Genomic DNA, 20868 nt, shown 5'->3' with positions numbered 1-20868 from the left:
TGTTGCCTCTAGAGTTTTCTATTAGCATCAGCATGGCCTATGATGTACCCGTGCGACTTGGGCTCTGCACTCGACGCCCAACATGGCCTCCAGAGTTGACTATCAACATCAAGAGAATCAGCATGGCCTCCAGAGTTGATTGTGTAGCATCAGTCACAACAAGGAGGAATGGAGGATAGAAGAACATGGCGAGTTGGGGACATGGCGACAGAGGAAAGTGGGAAGGGAAGGGGAAGCGCGGGGTTAGCGGTGGGATGCGGGAATTCATCATCGTTGATGAGTGAGGCACAAGAGTTGGCGGCGGCAGGGACGGCTAGGTTTTTCCCTGCTCATGAGCGAGGATAGGTTTGGGAAGAGAGCAAATATTTTTTTGGAGGGGCTGGCGTCGCACATGGTGCTCCCTAGGACGGGCCATAACAACAGTAGCCCAAAAAGTCAGGAGAGTAGCTGCTCTTTAGGACATCAGGCCCAGGCTGTGACCATGTTAGCTCCACATGCATCCAATGGCCAGAAACGACCCTGACGCAAGATCTGATGGCCAAAATCGCTAGGGACGTGAGTTGGCTTGGTTTAGGCTCAGTTTTACTGTCCTAAATGAGCAACTTCGAGACACTGATCTGACACATTATCTTGAGATTGACGAAGTCACCCCAGGCGTCTTCGTAATCAATAGGGACATTTTCTCCCACTAAACGAACATCGTCGGGAGTCCGAAATAAATCCAGAAAAATGTGAGCACAAGTGTTAGGTTTAGGACTTTAACCCTGGTGGGTTGATTCCACCACATGGAACTGAGGCTATCTCCAATGCCGACCCTAAACCTCTCACATCCGTCCGGACCACGCTATCCGGATAGCATAAGCCATCTAACATGGGCCTGTATCAGTCCGCTGCACGATCTGGACGTGTATTCTCCCGCAAACTAGAGACAAATGTGAGGGGGCTTTGCGGGAGTCCGGACCGATCCCATGTATGCTTTTGACCACCCTGGCCCACCCAAACCTGATGCGGATCATCCTTCGGTCATCCCATGGACACCACACCTACTCGTCAAGCACCAAGTGGACCAATGACAAGAGCATGTGCAAGAGCTATCGCAACCGAGGTTAACTCTCTTCTTGTTGAACTTCCCTTTGACCAACTTGAGACATGGCTACTCCCTCAAATGGAGACACCTTGTGTGCTTAGGTGCCAAGGAATTAGCCAAGGAGAAGGAATGAAGCACGTAGGACCCCAAGAACATGGAGAGGATTGTGCCTAGCCCAGAAACCCCGGTACAGCCGGTCAACTACCGGTCCACCGGTACAACTGGTGATAGAGGCGGAGGTGTCTCATCTTTCGATGAGATGCTAACTATCATTTTAGTGAAAGTCAACTTTGATGATCGGACTACGAACGTGCGAAGACGTCGTGCCTTAGCAATCACTAGACCAACTCCGAGAGGTTATTGACCATGCCGGAGCACGATCAACGTGACCACGAGGGTTTATTTCTTGCAAACAAATGAAGAACAAGCAAAAAACTGAGACTGCAATCTGGAAGCTGCGAATTTAAGAGGAAAGCTTTATTGATCAAAGTGGGGTTCTGTGACGTCTTGGTCTAGTCGTTGAACACAAATGAAGAATGCGGGTTGCAGCTATAGAGACCTTTAATCTAAACAATACCCAAGTCTAAACGGTGCCTTAAGGGTTGTATTTATAGGGGAAAAGGGAGGGTATTTTGTCCATCTTTGGCAAGGTGGGACTCAAACACCTCCTGAGTCGTTTCCCCTACTACACGGACTTTGAAACCATCCTATGAAGTATTATTCCGAAATTACATGGGCCTGGCCCAAAACTAAGGTGGCGCAATACCTATAATAAGCTATGGGCGAAATTTATGAAAGGGCATCTTGTACATTTTGTCCATGTCCTTGTATGTGACCATGGGGGCTTCAAAGTGTTGAAAACTCCATTAGAAATGTCGTTTGGGTTCCCTTTGCGCGCCCCTTCATCTCCATGCTTGATCCTGCTCCAGTGTTCATCCCTTGATAATTTAATTGGCGTGTGCGAGCTCTAGTAATTTGTCCAGTATGTATAGTAGCATGGGATGTGGGTGTAACTATGGTATTGATGTCCTCATCATCCTCCCCTTCATGAAATGAAGTCATCCTCGACGAAAGCTCATCTTCCTCACCCAAATAAGGCTTCAAATTTGTAATGTTAAAAATGTGACTAACCCCAAAATCTGCAGGCAGCTCAAGTTTATATGCATTATCATTTATTTTCTCTAACACCTTAAAAGGACCATCAACATGTGGAATTAGCTTTGACTTGCACAAATCAGGAAACCTATCCTTGCGCAAATGTAACCAAACAAGATCTCTAGGTGTAAAGATAACATGTTTTATGTGCTTATCTTCAACAAGTTTGTATTTAACCTTCATACACTTGATCCCAAAGAAGCTGCAGGCTGTGATCTGCATGAGCTGGATAGTATTTTCACCGAAGACGAGATATGGAACGCCATCAAGGAGCTGCCACCTAATCGAGCCCCGGGGGCGGATGGATTCATTGCTGCTTTCTAGTAGCATGCTTGGCCCATTATCAAGCAGGATGTCATTGCTATCTTGATGAAGTTATACGTGGGAGATGGCCGGGGATTTGCAAGCTTAACAGAGCCCATATTGTGCTAATCCCAAAGAAGCCAGATGTTGAAGTAGTGGGGGATTTCCGGCCCATCAGCTTAACTCACAAAGCAGCGAAAATCTTCACCAAGATGCTTGCTATCTGGGCCAGAAGGAGGATGAAGGAAGTAGTTGTTGCTAACCAGTCGACATTCATTCTTGGGCGAAATCTGCATGACAACTTTCTGCTTGTTCACCAAGTTGCGAGGAAGATTCATGGAAGGAAGGAAGTCGGCGTGTTCCTCAAATTAGACATCTCAAAAGATTTTTGATACGCTATCCTGGCCGTTCCTGAGGAAAAAAGGGTTTGGGCCCAAGTGGATTGGCTAGATTGCAATCCTTTTCTAGACCGCTTCCACCAAGGTCATTGTCAATGGTACCCCTGGCAGGAGTGTATATCTCACTTGCGGCTTAAGACAAGGTGATCCTATTTCCCCACTATTGTTTATTATTTCCATGGATGTCCTCACGCATATCTTCACCAAGGGTGCCGACATGGGCGTGCTTAGTTCATTCAAAGGGATCTCGGCTATGAAGTGGGTCTCTATCTACGCCGATGATGTTGCATTATTTGCGAAGCCCAGCGTTGAAGACCTCACTTTTGTCAGGACCGCCTTGGGGGCTTTCGGCCGGGCGTCCGGACTTCGTGTTAACTATCACAAATCTTATCGCCATGGACGTCCTCACGCATATCTTCAGCAAGGGTACCGATATGGGCGTGCTTAGTTCATTCAGAGGGATCTCGGCTATGTAACGGGTCTCTATCTACGCCGATGATGTTGCATTATTTGTGAAGCCCAGCATTGGAGACCTCACTTTTGTCAGGACTGCCTCGGGGGCTTTCGGCTGGGCGTTCGGACTTCGTGTTAACTATCGCAAATCTTCGGCGATTCTGGTCCAAGACAATGAAGAGGATCAAGGCAGAGTTGAGAGTATGCTAGAGTGTAACATTGGAGAATTCCCTTGCAAGTATCTAGGGCTTCAGCTTGCCATAAGGCAGCTTACCCGTGGTGAATGGCAGCCAATTTTGGACAAGGCAAAAAAATGGTCCCTGTGTGGTAAAGGGGACTCATTCACCGACCTGGCCGACTGATTCTTGTAAAATCTGTCATGACTGCGAGGCCTATCCACCATTTTAACGATCATGGATGCTCCAAAGTGGGTTTTTGAGGACCTGGATAAGCGGATGTGTGCATTCTTTTGGACTGCGGAAGACAAGGTCAAGGGAGGACAATGCTTGATCGCATGGAACACCATTTGCAGGCCCCTCTGCTTTGGTGGGCTGGGAGTCAAAAATTTAGAGCTGCAAGCACTTGCGCTGCGAGTCCGATGGGAATGGCTGAGTAGAATAGATCCGGAGAGGCCTTGGCAGGATATGCCCTTGGTGGTTGATAGAGAGGCTCGACAAGTTTTTGACAATTTGGTGCACATCTCGGTTGGTGATGGAGCCAACACCTTACACTACAAGAAACCTGTTAATCTACGATGGTTTTCTCATGACGGTTTCAGAAACCATCAACAATGGTATTCCATCGGTGACGGTCAGCATAGATCCATCATGGATCATCAAAAGGACGACGACCCTGAAAACTGGTGAAGATTTTATGACAAATGTTCCATCACCGTCATAAAATCCCAAAATCTAAGTCGTCATGGATTTACAAACAGGCTTTTGTCCTTTTTTTAATCCAATCTGAGCAGTCGATGATTTTTGCCACTCATGTGTCATGCTCAAGATAGGCCACAAGGTTTCAATTCGGCTTTTACACGGTTTTTTCTTTTCTTTTTCTTTTGCCTACGGTTTTTATTCGATTTTGGTTTGTTTTGTTTTGTTTTCTTTTTTCTTTTTTGTTTTTACATTTACACTTTTCCTGTTTTGTTTTTCCTCCTTTGTTTTTTTGAAAAATCACAAAATTTTTGATTGCTTCTTTGTTTTTTCGAAAAATCACAATTTTCAAAAAATTGTTCAAGATTTCATATTTTTTTCCCAAATATGAAGAAGTCCTTGTTTTAAGAAAAATCACAAAAAAAATTCCAAAAATAAAAAAAGTTGTGCTTTAAAAAATTGTTCGCAAATTTTAAAAAAACGTTCCCATTTCAACAATAAGTTCACAAATTAAGAAATGGTTTAGAAAATTTCAAAACTTGTTCACATTTTCTACAAATGTTTGGAATTTAAAAAAATGTTCCTAATTTAAAAAATGCACAAATAAAAAATGGTCGGAAATGTTTAAAACTTCTTCACGTTTTCAAAAAACATTCCCATTTTAAAAATATTTATATTTTTCGAAAAATGTTCAGAAATTTTATAAATTATTTTTTGTTTCAAGAATATTCGTTTTTCAATAAATTTTGTAATTAAAAAAATCCGCTGCTACAATAGGTGTTGCTCGAATAGATGGCACATTCTAAACTCATTAGTCAAAGTTAGTGAATATTCGTGTACTAATATCTCAATGGTATAGCAGCACGTTTTCAAAAAATATTCCCAGTTTAAAAATATTTGTATTTTTTAAAAATATGTTCAGAAATTTTATAAATTGTTTTCTGTTTCAAGAATATTTTTTCTCAATAAATTTTGAATTTTAAAAAAATCCGCTGCTACAGTAGGCTTTGCTCGAATGGATGGCAGAGTCTAAACTCATTAGTCAAAGTTAGTAAATATTCGTGTACTGATATCTCAAAGGAATAGCGGCCAGTCATGCAAAAGCCTAGTTTTGATTCACTGAACCAAAGCGCCAAACTTCCACATACAGCATAACTGAACCATATGCAACAACACAACCAAATTTGACATACAACAGCACATGATGAAAGCCTAACTTACACATACAACTCAGCGAAAAAACACAATACGTGAGCACAATCAGCTCTCCTTACACTACAGTAAATCAAAATTACAGGCCCACATGTAAGGCCATTATCTCCCTTTGGCGTGAACCCGAGAAAGTACTCTAAACATAAATGGCTACCTTACAGCCAATCCAGATACATCAACTGGATATACCACATACAATTTTTTTACTCCTATTCATATCATGTTTAGGCATGAGCAAACATGTATTCAGAGGGGAAGCAGTCAGTACGTTGACGACACTGAGATGGAATCTTGTGACTGGTGATACCCTTTGATGCACGATAAACTGCAACAAAAAATAAACTTTGAGAGTCTACTACAGGCAAAAAAAGCTTCTAAAAAAGGTACTCCCTCCTATCTGAATTAATTGATGCATCCTCTATACATCACTGTATGGAGATTGTATAGAGGATGCGTCAATTAATTTGGATCAGAGGAAGTGCCTACAGTTGACATAATAAAGAAGGCATTTGTTTCATAACACAAACCATCAAGCTGGCATGAGCTAAAGGCAATCTAAGTATAGCCTTACAAGCTCCAACCCTTAAAAGATTGTACATACAATGTTGAATGTAAAATTGACCACAGTTGGGACTTGAAGTGAATAAGATCAGTTTATCAAGTGAAATAAGAATTCCTTTTATTGTAGTATTCACAAACTACAATTCTGACCCAGCCAGGACTGGCAAAATTTCATCTGATGTTGTATTTGTGGGAATGCATTCTTATAGCAAGGAGGAAATGTTAATGGTCATTCTTAACACTTTAATCAGTTTAAAATAAGGTGATCCAATGTAGCCATCAATTTTATTTCCTGCAACAAACTATGTATTGTAGTGCTAGCATACCCACTATACACCCAGATGTACTAGCATATACAACTTCATATGAAACTATCAAGACCAGGATAGATAGCAGCATATGCAACATGTATTTCACAAGGAAAACACTAGTAAATACTATAGGAAATCAATAGTAAATGTCATCTTATGCTGTTGTATGATACAACAACATTTGTATTTTTGCTGAATCGAAGTCTCGCACAAAATCAATATGTAGATGTCCTGCTTGTGCTTGTTGATTATTCCATAAACAAATAATGAAGACAGTACACTAGAAAAAGAATGAAGGTGATATTGCAGTCAATTTTCCTGAAGTCTGACACAAGATCAATATTTAGATGCCATGCTTGTGCTTGTTTATTTTTTCCAGAAATAAATGATGAAGATAGTACACTAGAACAAGAATGAAGGTGGTACCTTCTACATCAAAACATCTAGTCGTCATCGCTGTCGACATCCATTGTGGCACCTCCTTCATTTTCGCTGCAGTACTCCATACCTGTGTTATCTTCTTCATCTTCGCCCTCATTTCCATACACTTCTGTGTTTTTGTCTTTCATCAAACGGGCAACTACATCAGCTTCAAAAATAACGCCTTGCTCATCCTCTCTATGTAAAGGCTTCTCAGATGTATGGTCAGAAACTGATTTTTGCCTGACATCCTCATCACAACACTCCTCTTGATATGAAAGAGCAGCAAAAGGTGCACCCTCAGTTTCACTAATATTGAAGAGATGCCTATGGTCGAATGTTTGGACAACTTCCCAAATTTTCCCTAACTTTGTGTCTGGCAAATAGAAGACCTTTTTAGCCCGAGTAGCCAGAATCAAAGAATCATCCTTGTACCATATACTTACCACATTGATGCTTGTAAAAAATCCATCATTTTGAAGTTCGGTCTTCTTCCCATGAAGCTTAAACCAATCACATTTAAACAAAACGACTGACCTATCGTCCAAGTTATAGTCTAACTGAATGATCTCTTTCAGGGTTCCATAAAAGTCAATGACCTTCCTGTCATGCCTACCTTCGGACACAACTCCACTATTCTGTGTTCTCCTACTGTTATCACGGTCCACGGTACTAAACCGAATGCCATTCATTATGCATGATGAGTATTTCCTGACTCTCGAATCAGGACCACATGCCAAGGCAAAGAGATCTTTGTTAACCTCTTTGCCATCCTCATTCTGCAGCCTCATTATCTGCAACAACGCACACAAACACTACATTAGAATCTGTAGTGAATATCTCACAACCAAAAATTCTAATTATATGTGAATCAAAACTAACATAGTTCCTGAACCATGTCTGGAATCCTTCCCGAAGCCTTCTTTCAATGTTTGGCAGTCCTTCTCTCTCTAGCTCACCTCTGAACATTTTGTGTATAAAACAAAATTAGTGAATAGATCACATATTTAAAACACAAAGGTAACATACACCAATTCAGAAGTCAGAACATACTCTATATTTCTCAACTTGACTACAATTGTTCAACACGTACCACACCATTTGATCAAATTCATTTTCAACATATACATATTGATATGCTGAAGTAAAATTAACTCCATGCCCGAAAACATCAACATCATAGGCTTCTTCATCTGAAAAACCTATATTTCTTGGCTCCCGATTAAATCTTGTTTCAACATCGTTCATGTACTTGGAACAAAATGTCAGGCGCTCATCAGCAACATATGCCTCAGCAATCGACCCTTCTGGTCGTGCCCTATTCCTCACATAGCGCTTCAAAGTATACAACCGCCTTTCAATTGGGTACATCCACCCATATTGCACGGGACCTCAGAGTAACGCCTCTTCGGGTAAATGTACAGCAAGGTACACCATCACATCGAAGAAAGCAGGGGGGGAATTTTCTCAAGCTTGCACAATATTACAGGGATTTCTTTCTTCATTTCGGCCAACACATCCTTGTTAAGAGTTTTGCAGCACAATTTCCTGAAGAACTTGCCTAACTCAGCTATTGCTACATATATATCAATGTCCAAAAATCCTCTCATTCCAGCCGGTAAGATTCTTTGCAAAAGAATGTGACAATCTTGTGTTTTTAGGCCTTGTACCTTGGTTCCATCAGCACTTATACATCTTGCTATGTTTGAAGCAAACCCATCTGGAAACTTTAATTCTCGTAAAAATTGACAAAAGGCAATCACTCGTTCTTTGGACAAGGTATATCGAGCCGGAAGCATCACATATGAGTTTCCTTTCTCCCTCAGTTGCAGTCTCTTTTTTCAAATCTTTGAGATCAAGCCTAGCATTAATTGTGTCCTTTGTCTTACCCTCTATATTCAGAATTGTCCCAACAAGGTTGTCACATATGTTTTTGTCAATGTGCATGACATCAAGATTATGTCTCAACTTCAATTTTTTTTCCAATACTCCAAATCCCACAAACAAACCCTCCGACTCCAAACTGGCACATGATGCTTTTTTTTGTTGCCCAAGATAGAACGCTTCCTTTTCCTGCTTTCCTTTTCCTGCCCAGGTCTAACCTTCTCCAATTATGCTTGTAGCTCTTCTCTAGAGAATTTACCTGGCTTATCATTCCTTTCATGAAGACCAACAAATTCATTGTTTCTACGCAAACGATGTCCCCTTGAAAGGAAACGATAGTGCCCAATATACCCAATTTTGTTCCTTAAGCCGTAAGAAAGAGGGTGCTTGTCGCAATGAATACATGCAGAATAACCTCTGGTGGTACGCCCTGAAAGAGTGCTTAGAGCTGGGTAATCGTGGATGCACCATGGAACTGCAGCATGAAGATCAAACATTTTTCCACTAAGAGCATCATATGTACGCACACCATTCCAAAGCTCTAGTAAATCTTCTACAAGAGGCTGTAGAAAGACATCAAAGTTCTTGCCAGGAGATTTAGGACCTGAAATTAGCAAAGCCATCATGAAATTTGACTGATTCATGCATGCCCAAGGTGGAAGGTTGTATGGCACAACAAATACTGGCCACATACTATAGGTTTTGTTAAAGTTGCCAAAAGGATTAAACCCATCAGTGGCAAGGCTAAGTCTAATGTTTCTGTGGTCTTCTGCAAATTTTGGATATTCACGGTCAAAATCTTGCCACGCCTCACCGTCAGCTGGATGGCTCCTTTCTTTCTCACTGGGCTGCCGCTTTAACTTGTGCCATTGTGCATCTTCTGATGCTTGTTTGGAAAGAAACATCCTCTTCAGCCTAGGTACCAATGGAAAATGTCTGAGCACTTTCTGTGGAATCTTCTTCCTAACAGGGTCTTTCTATCTTGATAGACCACAAACTGGGCAATTATCATTCTTGGCATATTGCTTTCTGAAAAGAACACAATTGTTGAAGCACGCATGTATCGTCTCATATCCAAGACCTAATTCCTTCAGAAGGTTTTTTGCTTCATTATATGATTTTGGGAGTGTATTGGTATCAGGGAATGCTTCAGCCAATAGCTTTAATATTTCAGAAAATGCAGTATTGCTGATCCTATGGTATGACTTCATATGAAGAAGCTTTACCACAAAGGAGAACTTTGAAAACTTGGTGCAACCATGATAAAGTTGGCGCTTTGCCTCTTTCTTCGCGTACTCCAAAAAAAGACTCATTCTCATGAGGGCTTGCGCCATTGTTTTCATCTTGATTTTCACCTTCCTTTTGAGCTTGTTCTGCTGCTGTGTGCAGGTCTCCTAACATCCCTTCAAGTTGATCAACACCATTGTTCTCATCCTCAGTCCCATGTACGGAACCATCTTCAGTACCATGCACATGAACAGGATGTTCAACAACATCTAGATCAAAGACTTCTCCATGATGTATCCAGCGAGTATATGTACTTTCAATGCCATTCATCAACATGTGATTCTCCACAATGGTCCGCTTTAGATATTCCTGATTAAGATGATATTTCTGATTAAGACATCAACTACACGGGCAGAGTATTTCATCATCCTCACCGAATTTATCTTGAATGAAGTTCATAAATTCTTTGATACCACTGATGTACTCACGGGAAAACAGTGTACCATGCATCCAACTTCTATGCATCTACATGCAGAAAAATACCAAAATAGCAGCAGCTGAATAACACTGTAGACATTACATGCATGAAAAACATAAAACAATCAGGTCGCTTAAGAAACTAACGGCATGTTTGATATCAGAGTATTTTCTAAGTTTTTTGAGAATACTACAGTTTTTTTTAGATTACCTTAGTTTTATTTACAGTATTGACCAAACTGTAGTTTTTCTCTGCATAAAAAAAGAACCTCAGGCCTATTTCTAAAAAACTGAGGCCTAGTTTGGGAGCACAATATTTCTAAAACCACAGCAATCCAAATATGGTATTCAAATGATTGGGCAATGAATACCACAGTTTCTGAAAACTGAAGTTTTCCTTTGCTTTGGCAAAACTACAGAGCATTTGGCAAGCACAATCTTTTTAAGTTACCTCTGGTTTGACCTATTATTACGTCCTAGAGATAGCTAGGTGAACCTAACTCAGCTACACCAATTATTAAGACCTGACCAGCTTGTGCTAACAGTTGCCGCATGCATGCTGCCGTGAACAAGTCGGCATATGTCTTCAGGTACATCACAGGGAGTAGAGTAGGTGTGTAGAAGACCACGTGCCTCTCTTTCCATGTGGTGAGCTTGGTTTGTTTGTGGCTAGAACATGAGGAACAACTCACATCTGATGGCGGACAGAAGATGAACTCGAGAGACCAGTCAGGCGTGAGTGTCCCTCGGTTTGGAAAAAAGAGGTCTGGACCTATTTTTTAGATACAGTAAAATACACAGTTTTCTGAGGTACTACGGTTTTATAAACTAAAGTATTTGTTAATGCCAAACACATCAAAGTCTTTAAAACCATGGCTTTTTTAGAAAACCATGGTATTCTCTTTCTTTTTTTCAAAAGGGGGTTCTCCCCGGCCTCTGCATCAGATAGATGCATACGGCCATCTTATTAACCAAATAAAAAGGTTCCAAACAAGGTGCCAAAGTCTCCAACAGTAAAAAAACTGAAAAGAAAGCTCACACAGAGCCAAAAAGGACTAGAAACACTAACTAGCCAAAGAAAGACGCCAGAACCGGCTGGCTAAAGATAGATAGGTAAACTAATTGCCTATCCTATTACATGACCGCCATCCAAATCGGTTGAAGATATCCCGAGCTACCATCTCCCATCGGATGGATCCAGTAACCAAATGCTCCCTGGCCTTCATCGGAGTGAGTAGCGACCACGAACGGATCAATGCCGTGGCTCGGAAAATAACCTGCAAAAAGTGAATACGTGATGTTCTGTTAAAAACCAAATCATTTCTGCAATTCCAAATAGTCCACAACAAAGCGCAAACTCCAACACGAATATGTCTCACTAAGTCATGCTCAATCCCATTAAGCCATGTACCAAATAACATGTTGACAGAATTCGGTGGAGTAATATTAAAAGCAATGTGGACCGTCCGCCAAAGGACCTTGGCCAACGGACAATCAAGAAAGAGGTGTTTGATCGACTCATCCCGATCACAGAAACTACACCTAGTAGGTCCTGTCCAATTACGCTTTTTCAAATTGTCCTTGGTTAAAATAACTTGTTTATGAACAAAACACATAAACACTTTTATTTTCAATGGAACTTTGACAACCCAAACATGCTTGGAGGTAGGAATGGAGTTCGAATTAATAACATCAATATACATTGATTTAACTGTGAAAACTCCAGACCTAGTCAGTTTCCAGCGTAATTCATCAGGTTGTTGAGAAAGCTGAACCTCCATCAGTCTCCTAATTAGACGGAGCCATTCTTCCCAACGATTGCCCGCTAGCGACCGTCTGAACTGGATATTAAGGGGGATAGATTGAAATACCGTTGCAACGAACACCTCACGTCGTTGAACAATACGATATAAAGACGGATATTGAATGGCCAAGGGTGTGTCGCCGAGCCAAGTATCCTCCCAGAAACGTGTACTGGCGCCGTTGCCAATGACAAACTTTGTCCTATTAAACAAGGATTGTTTGACTTTCATCAGTCCTCTCCAGAAAGGCGAGTCAGTCGGCCTGACTGTGACCTGGGACAAGGATTTTGTTTGTAGGTACTTGCTGCGAAGGATTTGCGCCCACGTGGCATCAGTCTCAGATGACAACTTCCACAGCCACTTACTGAGAAGGCATCTGTTCTTTACTTCAAGATTCTCAATACCAAGACCCTCTTGGTCTTTCGGTCTGCAGATGATATCCCATTTAGCAAGCCGGTATTTTCTTTTTAGTTCATCACCCTGCCAAAAGAAACGTGATCTATAAAAGTCCAGTATTTTCCTGACACCAACTGGGACTTCAAAGAACGATAGGAGAAACATAGGCATACTCGTGAGCACCGAATTAATTAGAATTAATCGGCCTCCGTATGACATGAGCTTGCCCTTCCAGCAACTCAGTTTCTTCTCAAATCGGTCTTCGATGCACTTCCATTCTCTGTTTGTCAGCTTACAATGGTGGATTGGGATACCTAGGTAAGAGAAAGGTAAATCCCCCAACTCACACCCAAACAATTACCTATAAGCCTCCTGTTCGTCTTTGGCTCTACCAAAGCAGAACAACTCGCTCTTATGAAAGTTAAAATCTTTAACCCGGTCAATTGTTCGAAAAGGCATAGCACCAGCTTCATATTTCTCGCCTTGGCCAAGTCATGCTCCATAAAGATGATTGTATCATCAGCGTACTGAAGAATGGATATACCTCCATCAACAAGATGAGGTACCAAGCCACCTACTTGACCATTCTCCTTAGCCCTTCCTATCAAAATCGCTAACATATCAACCACAATGTTAAACAGGATAGGGGACATCGGATCTCCTTGTCTTAGGCCTTTATGTGTCTGGAAGTAATGACCAATATCGTCATTCACTTTAATTCCCACACCCTTTTTGCGTAAATGATTCAAACTGACGGCGCCAGGCTTCATCAAAACCTTTCATACGCAATGCCTGTTGGAGGAAAGGCCATTTAACCTTATTGTACGCTTTCTCGAAATCCACCTTAAAAATTACTCCATCTAATTTTTTGGAATGGATTTCATGGAGCATTTCATGAAGGACAACCACCCCTTCAAGGATGTTTCTGTCCGGCATGAAAGCAGTTTGGGATTGTTGCACCACAGAATGCGCAATCTGTGTGAGCCTATTAGTCCCGACCTTGGTAAAGATTTTGAAACTAACATTGAGAAGGCATATCGGCCTGAACTGCTCAATTCTCACAACATCTGTTTTCTTAGGAAGCAGCATGATAGTTGTCCAGAGAACAGATCATGAAACAAAGGTAGCAAATCCCCCTTAATAATGTGCCAACACTTTTTGTAGAACTCGACCGGGAATCCATCCGGTCCAGGAGCCTTATTGTTTTTCATCTGTGCAATAGCATCAAACACTCCTTCTCTGAGAACGGGGAAACCAGAATATCATTCTCAGCAGCCGATAGTTGAGGCACATCCTCAGTCCTGGACTCATCGAGGGACACACAATTATCCTCCAGAGGTCCAAATAACTGTCTATAATACTCGGTTATATAGTTTTTTAGGTTGTCCTGTCCTAAAATAGTGCCCTCATCTTGTTCAAGTTGGAAGATTCTCTTCTTTCTGTGCTTACCATTAGCAATCAAGTGAAAGAATTGAGTATTCGTGTCCCCCTGGACCACTTTGCGGACCTTAGCCCGCAAAGCCCACTTCAATTCTTCCTCGCGGAGAAGTTCTTTCAACCTCTTCTCTGCCTCATTTTTAACCTGAAGCTCAGCTGGCAGCAAAATCATGGATTCGGCCTTTAAGTCTAGGGTCTGTATAAGAGAAAGGAGCCTATCCTTTTCAATCTTATACACCCCACTAAGGTGCTTAGCCCAACCCCGTAAGAAACTTCTCAAATGCCTAATCTTGTTCTGCCAACGCTCGACCGCAGTCCTACCTCCCGCACCCTTAGCCCATTCCCTGGCAATCAGGTCCAAGAACCCTTCGCGTTCGAACCAGGCCATCTCGAAAGAAAAGGTGTTCTTGTTTCCCATGTGGTTCGGCTCCCCTGAGTCCACAAACAGGGGCGTGTGATCGGATACGCCCCGCGAGAGAGCTTGAACCGTAACAAGAGGGAACTTCTGTTCCCACTCCACGCTCACGAGAACTCGATCAAGCTTTTCGAAAGTCGGATTTGGCAAAGCATTAGCCCAGGCACATAAAGGACTGACGTCGTTATCTTCTTCACTGTTGTGCTAAAAAACTCAGTTCTTGCTATCTGCAAAGGACGAATCCTTATTTCCTCCAGCTTCTACAAGTTCTCATTATCCATCTGCTAATTACTCTGCCGCCATCGCTGCCGCTGATCATCGTTAGCCTAATTGACCCATATATTCTAGTACTACACCAGGGTGCTACTTCCATCCACTATATTTTTCATCTAGCCACTACACGTTTACAACCGCAACCTATTATCTACTGCTATTCGTTATTGCTGCCGAACTCTACCTGCCTGTGTGTGCGGTGAAGAAGACTTTACTGCGTTTTGTGGCATAGCCAAACCAGTTCTAAGATACTTTTTGCAAATTACAGAGGTAATCCCACCCTGAAAAATGCACCATGGATCCAATTAACGCTAATTTGAGGTAGCACATAAATTCAGCTAAAACTAAAGTTTCAGTTAAAAACAACATTCAGTTAACACTGAAGATTCATTTAACACCAACATTCAGTTAACTCTAAAGATTCAGTTGACAAATTCAGTTGAGTCACATCAATTCAGTTAACACAAACATCAGATAACACCCAAAGTCAGTTTACAGAAACATAAACGTACTCGAAATTGCTGAGTTCTTTATTTTAGCTAGCATTTTGGCAGTTCATCCAGATTTCAGTTGGTTGCCCGAGGTGAAATAATACACATTCTCCGTAAAACAAATGGCATCAAGTTCAATCGTGAAAAGGAATCAAGTGGCCATAGTTTGTTTGACAGGTGCAATGTATTGGAATAAATTAAAAACCTGCAGAGACATACCTTGGTTGCCGGTTGCGGTTGGGTGTTGAGGAGGACCTGAAGGGGAACAGTGGAACTTGTCCGGACAAGGGCGCCTAGGGGCTGGCGGGACACAACAACGGTCGAAGGATATCTCTGGCGCGAGAATGGCTAGCGACGACGGGGTGGTCGGTCGTGGCTCATGAAGATGCAGACAACCACATCGGCAGGCAGTGGTGAGTGGCGAAGGCAGCGGACTCAGCCGCGCCCTTGTTCCTCCCTCCCCGGCGCCGAGATGGACGCCAGCTACGCGCCTGGCCCAGAGGCAGAGCTCCTCCGCGCGAGTCCGCTTCACGGCCAGTTCTTTTGAGCTATGTTGTCAGAATAAGCTCCTGTGGAAATAAGCTCTAGATAAGCTCATGTGGAAATAAGCTCCAGATAAATAATAAGATAGCCAGTTCTTTTCAGTGCCAGTTTTTTTCAGCTTATCTAATGCCCTTGGACATATGGTTGTCCTGATTAAATGATATTGTGTTATTTTTATCATTTTGCTGCTCAAATGAACATAAATTTGCTTACTACTTGACACAATCAGCACATCCATCAATATTTCGTCTATGCAAATAAAATGGTAGCATCCAGAGGGCAACAATCTTGTACTACTACTTGACACAACCAACACATCCATATCAAAATTAGTTCTAGCATATATCAGCAGCACCACATACATAAGCAACACCACATACATCATACAGCACCAGCAGTTCATAACATCCATCAGCAGCACCAGATAGCAAATCTGGATTAAAAATCAAACGAGCCGCTCACCTTGCCGGCCGAGCTCATGGCCACAGACTGAGGAGGGGAGGGAAACGAACGGGGCTCCTTCTCGTCGGACTGGGTCGCGGCCGGAGTGGGGCACCGACCACCGGAGTAGGGCACCGACGGGACCAACACGAGCTGCTCCTGGCCACTGGGGAAGGTAGGGGTCATGCCCGAGGTTGGAGAAGCGACGGAAGATGGCTCCTACCCTCTGGTCATGTCGCCGGAGCTAGCCGCGGTGATGAGCATACGAGTCAGGGACTGGGGGCGGCGGCGGCGGCGGGGGGAACCCTAGCCTATGCGGGAGCGAGTCGGTTCACCATGGCACTTGGGCCGGCTCGGTGGAGGAGGCCGGCTGGGCCTGGCGCGGCTTCGGCGGGGCCTGGGGCTGGCTGCGGCTGGGCCTGGGGAGCTGCGGGCCGGCTGGAAGGCGCTGGGCCTCGCGATGCTGGGCTGGAGCTGGGGAGGCCCACGCGGGGCGCGACTGGGAGGCGAGGGCGTCGTCCTCGCCCGACGAGGACGAGCGGAGGCGGCGCCGGCGGCGAGCGCCAGGAGGAGGCCGGGGCGCGAGGAGAGGACAGGGACGGGCGGATCCAGCCACGGGAGGAGGCGGGGCCCCGTTTCCGGCCGGATCTGACCCGAGGCCGAGCTCGGGGCGACGAGACCTCGACGGGGTCGGCGTCCATGGCGGCCTGCGAAGGGAGAGAGAGAGAGGATGAGAGGGCGAGGAGGAAGAGGGACAGGAAGGAGAGGGAAGGAGGAGATGGGGCGCAGGGCGCTGACCTGCTGGCTCCGGCGGGGCTGCCGGGTCGCCGGCGGGAGGCGAGAGGCGGCGGCGCTCGGGATCTCTCTCGATCCCATCGAGCAGAGCTGCGGGGCCGGGAGGCGAGCGGGCGCCCGGACGGCGGCGATTCGGGCCTGAGCGGGCCTCGGACGGGCTCTGCGGGCCGCGCGAGGTGGAGGAGGGAGGCAGGGGCGACGTGGCCAGTTCCGGTTGGAGGGGAGCGATGCTGGGTGGCGGCGCGACCACTCAGGCGGCGCCACGTGGCGAGGATGAGGTGGAGGGCGCCGGAAAACAGGGAGGAGGTGGATGGATCTGGCTGGTGGCGCGGTTTTCGAGGGGGATGCGGCGGCTGAGGGTAGGGGAAGGCTAGGGGCACTCAAAAATGGCAAGGGGGGCTTCTTAAATAGGCAGGGGTCTAGGGTTAGGGGTTTTGCTCCGTTTTCGGACATAGGATCTCGATCCAATGGTCCGGAGCAGAGGGGGTTAGATAGGTGGGCTAGAAGGGGTTAGTGGGCTGTGTGAGAGAGAGGCTTGGGCTAATAGGAGAGAGAGAAGAAATGCAGCCCGGCACGATTTCGGAGACCGAAACGTCCGACGATTAAACCAACTATCTCGCGGTTATAAATATAACGGTTGGGCAGTCAAACGGACTCCGAATGCAACGAAACTTGGCAGGCGGCCTGTCTACACTATAATAAGACCGCACGACAAGTTGCAACCCATTCGAGAACATTTTTATGCCACTTATAAAATAATATTTCAGAGGTGCCGCGGGCGCGTGCGAGTGTGGTCGGGCTCAGAACGGACAACGGAGAGAACCGACGGAACACGAACGGATGCAAGTTTTATGAAAACGATGCCGATGCAATGCGCATGATGCTATGAGATGATATGCATAACAAGAACAAAATGCAAAACAACAGACAAAAACTCAACCACGAAAGAAATATCATATAGCATCTCCGGAAAAGGCAAGAGTCGGAGTTACAAATATGGAAAGTTGTATCCGGGGCGTTACAACACTCCACCACTACAAGAGGATCTCGTCCCGAGATCTAGGATGGCACCGGAGGGAAAAGAAAGAGGAAGATAAGCGGTAAAACTAAGTTGCTTCTTCGACAAACGAGTGAAACCACGAACCTTGAGAGGTTGAAAAGTTGAAAGAGAGAACACAACAGAGTTGAACATAATTGAGAGCACTGTGGTAGAGAATAGAAAGAAGGAACACCATGTGAACCTTGGAGGTTGCAAATCTATGAATAACGAGCACAATGGACAAGAAGGAATTGAAACCACTCTAGTTGAAACGAGATAAGAATGAATAAGAATGATATAATTTGGACAGCACTCCGACTGTAAATGGAAGAAATTGAGCATGAACTTGACAAGATGAGAGGATAATTGATGAAATCAACAACATACTGCCTCCGGAACTATTGAAAAAAAATGGCACAAGGGGTAAGAAAGATTTCAGATAGCACTTCGGTTGTGAAGGGGGCAAAACTTGATAAGATGAGAGAACTCGAATGAAAACACGACACTCTGGCTAAATGGAGAAGCAAGGAGAAGAACATGATCTTTAAATCGAGATGATGAGTGAAGAGAGCAACATCACAATGCCTTCGGGACGAAAGAATAGAAGTTAGATTGTTGGGATAAAAGGGGCGGAGAAGAAAATGACAATTTCTGCCACAAATGAGCTTGGAAAGCACCCTTCCAAGATGGTTACAACGGGGTTGTTGGAAAACCAAAAACGAAAAGAATAAGCTTGTAGTGGGCTTATGGAAACATCGCAAGACTATGAGATGACATTCTGCCACTAACGGAAAAAAAATTGCTTGTTTGAGATCAACGAAGAGATGAAAAACCTCTTTCACCAAGAAGGATATGGAGAAAGCTTGGATCAATGATAAGCACCACAAATAGCAACATTCCCAATGGAAGGCTTTAGGTGAAATATAACCCAAGATAACTCCAACAAAGAGATTGATGGATTTAAAATACCTCATGATCGAAGAGAAAAATGATGGTTTTTAAAATATCTCATTCTTGACAACATGTGAATCATGAAACACGAACTCAAATTGTCAAGAATGACATAACACCACCTCAAATGATAAGGTAGAAAGAATTGCACTTCAGAATGCAAGATGAAGAATACTTGAGCTCCTCAAAACAAAACATGTGTTGAGCACCATGTTTATTTTAGAGTAAAGCTTAGCAGATCATAACTTCAAGAGAAATCTTGAAGAACAGTTGAAGAATGAAAATAATCCTTGACGAACCATCAAGTAGAGCCTCCATGAAGAACTCCGGTAATAAAAGGATGATAAAAAGAAAGAGAAGTTGAAAACACAAGGTGAAGCCTTGCGATGATTTAGATGGAGCTTCGCGACAAGATAATTGAGAGAGCTTGGAACTCCGAAAAGAAAGATGAAACCTCTCGAACCGAGAATGTGATATGATGACCAACTCCGGAAAGAAAGATGAATCACTTGTAATCAAGAATTTATTCATCATGAATAATCTCCGAAAGAAAAGAATTAGTCACTTGGATGAAACAAGAATAAGAATTATGTCATGCCTATCCTTCACCAATTTAAATTGATGACAAGCAACGGATTTGGCATACTACTTATTCTCGTAGAAAGAATTAAGAGAGATATAGCACAAACTTGAGAAGGTATAGATGGAACCACCGGTGGAATTTGGAAACAACGAATGAATTGATATGATAACCAAGAAAAGAGAACTCTTGAATGAACCACCATAATAATTGAAAATGAAAGAAGTAAAGGGGTGAATCACCGGTAAGAATTAGAGAACGAATGAAGATACTTGAGGGAATTTAGATACATGAGAACGAAGAGGCCATGAACTGATTAGAGGATATTTGAACGATGCATCGGAAAAATTCCAGAACGAGAGTTTAAGGCTGAGAATGAATAATTCTAAGATGATGGGCTACGGAGAATCAATCTGAAAAGACTCTTGAATTGCTCCGGATGGGTGAAAAGAATTTAAGAGAGCTATGAATCTTGAAGAGAATGGAGCAAGATTTAAGAGAAATCCTTCTTCGGTCTTCAAAAGTTGAGAAAGATGATGAGAACCACCCTAACAATTTATGAGACACTCCGGAGCAAAGAAGAATAGAAATGTTGAACCAACGATGAAAAGAATTTGAAAGATCTTGGAGAAAGACATTTGACTGATGATATTTCATTCTTACGTCAAACTTTCAAATGAATTTGAGAATCGCTCCTGATAATTCGAAGAGTCAGGTAAGATCATGGGAAAAAAGGCCTGTGGGTTAGGGCCCACTCAAAAGAAACATCGTTGAACAATTGATTGAAAGGGGGGATTGCACCGGTTGAATTAAATGACTTGAATGAGATAACAATCTCCAAATATCTTGAACGGATTGAGAATGGAAACACAAGTCTTCTGAGATATCTTGAGCACTCCGGATAAGAATAGAGAGAGGTGAACAATTAAGAGGTGCACCGATGTGGAAAAAACATTTGAAACGAGGAAAGGGATATGATCAACACCGAAATCTTGAATTAAATCCACCGGAGAAGAAAAAAAAAGAACGAAGGATGATGAATTTGAAGCTCGTGAGCATCTTCATGAGGGATCACCGGTTCAGAACATTGACAGGAAAAGAATGGAGAAACTTCATATGAATAAATGGATACTTGATTAACATATATGAGTCCTTGAAGTAAAGGGTGGGAGGGTGGGGAAAAACAAAGACAACTTGGGACGGATGAAACGGATACCGTTGAGAAAACTTAGAATTGATCTTGCGGATGTTGAAAAAGATTGGAACCACTTGAAGAGAAGCACACCGGTTGAAAAAGAATTAACATGACGATCTCGATGATCAAAAGGATTAGTATTCACAT

General features: G+C 43.3%; 1 long non-coding RNA gene across 1 annotated transcript; it reads right to left on the bottom strand.

Annotated features, from left to right (window-relative positions):
• Window positions 1–5478: 5478 nt before the first annotated feature.
• LOC123092120 (uncharacterized) lies at window positions 5479–17326 on the bottom strand. Its single transcript, XR_006444263.1, has 7 exons — window positions 16960–17326; window positions 16183–16868; window positions 15397–15746; window positions 7829–11640; window positions 7658–7736; window positions 6782–7569; window positions 5479–5808 (listed from the first exon to the last, which is right to left on the bottom strand). It is a non-coding gene; the product is annotated as an uncharacterized lncRNA (long non-coding RNA).
• Window positions 17327–20868: the final 3542 nt, after the last annotated feature.

Source organism: Triticum aestivum, chromosome 4B (genome assembly GCF_018294505.1).
Source record: "Triticum aestivum cultivar Chinese Spring chromosome 4B, IWGSC CS RefSeq v2.1, whole genome shotgun sequence".
Classification (NCBI taxonomy): Eukaryota; Viridiplantae; Streptophyta; class Magnoliopsida; order Poales; family Poaceae; genus Triticum; species Triticum aestivum.
This window is presented reverse-complemented; position numbering and strand designations above follow the sequence as displayed.